This window comes from Syngnathus typhle, unplaced genomic scaffold (assembly GCF_033458585.1).
Source record: "Syngnathus typhle isolate RoL2023-S1 ecotype Sweden unplaced genomic scaffold, RoL_Styp_1.0 HiC_scaffold_235, whole genome shotgun sequence".
NCBI classification, from domain to species: Eukaryota; Metazoa; Chordata; class Actinopteri; order Syngnathiformes; family Syngnathidae; genus Syngnathus; species Syngnathus typhle.
The window spans coordinates 35,001-37,500 of NW_026872139.1; the positions used below are offsets into that span (position 1 = coordinate 35,001).

A 2,500-nucleotide genomic window follows, 5' to 3' on the forward strand; every position below is an offset into this window, starting at 1 on the left:
CAGAGCAATTCCTCATCTTAGCCAAGTTAGATACAACTTCCGGCCCCAGGATCGGGTGGTAGAATGGTTCGTTATTCGCGGTCAGTCCCACCTCGAAGCCCTCCAGTCCATAAAACGGCCTGACCGTTTCCCACTTACTCCTGAAGTGCCTATCCACCAACTCTAGCGGCAAATCACACCCAAGGGGCGTCAGATCATCCAAGATCCGCCGTGCCAGCCCCTTTCTCGCCTCAGAATAGCCGCGCTGCTGGTGGTAGAACACTCTCCTACGCTGGACGAGCCGCCTCGCCCAACCCTTCATCTGTCGGTCTCGAGGTTTGGACCTCGCGGACTTTGTCGGCCACACTACCTTACCCCCCAGGGCTTTCATGAGATCCAAAGCAGAGGACTCGATCAGGCTAGGCTCCCGACCTGCTTTCTTGACTAAGGCAGCGGTGGCCCGATGCTCCTCATCTCCCGCCAGCAGCTCTTCCAGAACTCTATCCTCCACCAGATCTGGAAGCGACGGGGGACAGGTCCATTTCTGGGGCGTCGCCCTGGCAGCCAGGGTTCGCCAACGCACACCAGACTCACCGCCTGCCGCACGACCGCACAGGGACCCCCACTTCCACCTCACCTGCTCTCCGGACTTGCCGGTACCCAACATCCGTGCCACCATCACGTTCTTATGCCTATGGTTCTTGTATTTCTCCATAAGCCTCACCATCCGGGCCTCCTCCTTCACGCTCCACCTCCTTTCCCTCTTAGGACCCTTACTAGCCTGGCTCCGCTCTTTACGAGCCGTGAACCACTCCGCTGCATGGGCCTGCCGCTTATGCTGAGACACTCCAACAGCCGTCCGAAAACGGCGCCCACAGTGATCGCAAGCGACTCCCTGTTCGTCATCCACCATGCGCACGCCTCGGCACTTCGAGACATGGCACCGAATTGCATGGCTGTTCTCCCCTCGTCTTTCGCACTTACGACAGCCGTACACGATGGAGACACCCGCATGCCGGGAAGCGCAATGCAACCCAAACCTGCGCATACCAACCACACGCGCCCCACACAGTAGGCAGTCCATGGACTCTCGAGGCAGATGCACCAAGACCTGGTCCGGAGGCCTCGGATCCTTCTTACGCCGCTTTCTAGACGGGCCCTCTCCCGCCTCTTCCTCCACACCATCACGGAGAGCAGGCTGCAATGCTAACACGACCCCCGCCGCCCCAACTCTCATACCAGCGGCGACGGAGGCCATTGATTCAGACACCACTGAGGAGTTCTCAAGAGCTTCGCCAGCCAGGGTCCACCCGCTCCCTCGGCCCGACTGACTGTGGCTCTGATCCTGTGCCTCTGTCTGTACGGACTTCCTAACCAAGGAGTTTTCGCAACCATGGCCCGTAGAAGTGACTACAAGCCGTTCGGGGACCCCAAGCAATGCCTCCGGTGGTTGGTCCCCATGGCCCCCGGAGAGGTTGATTCGTTGTCCGCACACGTGCCCAACCTCAAGCACGTCACGGGGAGGTCGCCCGAGCAGCAACAGCCCCTCTCCGAGCTGCGCCTCAGCCAATTTTGATCCCCCAGGTCGGCTATCCTGGGCTGTTGTCCGTAAGCTATCAGACATGCTTACGGCCTCACTACCATGAGAGCACACGGGAGAACAAAGTTCCCCGATACTATAGAGCTATACATCAAGATCCACCCCGAGCAGCCGTCCGCTAGGCCACGCAGCCTAGCAACCAACTCGTAAGCCACCGCAGTCCAACCCACTAAGGAGAGGCCTGCCACATAGTGTCAGACTCACCCCCCGTAAAGCTGGCCAACGGACAACTCGCAACCCAACTGCCCGGAGCTACAAAAGCCCAGAGAGCTATGGAGCTCATCAACGGGGAGAAAGCGGCCTGCAACAAACTGGCCACTACCCCCCGTACACCACATATTCGCCCCAAAAGGATTTGAGAAACGCATTCGGCAAAGGTCCAAGCGAGCACATAGGCATCCACGTGACACCCACCCACTCAGCCCGGCCTCCGTTCCATACCACTAGGCGCCGCCCACACCAGTGCGCAGATTCGGGTCATCTCGGTCTCGCTACCATACGGTCACACCCTGCGTACCAACAGAGCGCTTGAGCGAACGCTAAGTCAGCCTACAGAGGTGTTAGAGTGCGACTCACAGGGGGAGGAACCGTCCGCCCAACGTCGACCTAGGTCGAGGCCGGCAGGGGCCCTCTCCAAGGCGAGCCTATATTGCCAGTCGGTCAGTTTGGGAAAGTTGGGGGGGTACCCGGTGGCCGTCGGGAACAGACAGGGACCGGTCGGGAGGGAGGGGGGGTAAGTCTGGCCGCTGGGAACAAGCGCCCATCCTGGGGATTTTACGAACGAGCCAAAGCCGGGATCAGACAAAAGCTCGGGAGCCCCGCAGTCTCCAAGACTTTCATCTCACCATCAGAGATATCAGACTGTCAGAGTCCGAGACACTACCGGACACACGTAGCGCTCAGGGAGAATATTCTCACCTT

At 59.4% G+C, this 2,500-nt stretch overlaps 1 pseudogene; it reads right to left on the reverse strand.

The window, feature by feature from the left end:
- Nucleotides 1-2,500, reverse strand: part of LOC133149032 (28S ribosomal RNA) — a 9,707-nt pseudogene that overhangs the window by 3,795 nt on the left and 3,412 nt on the right.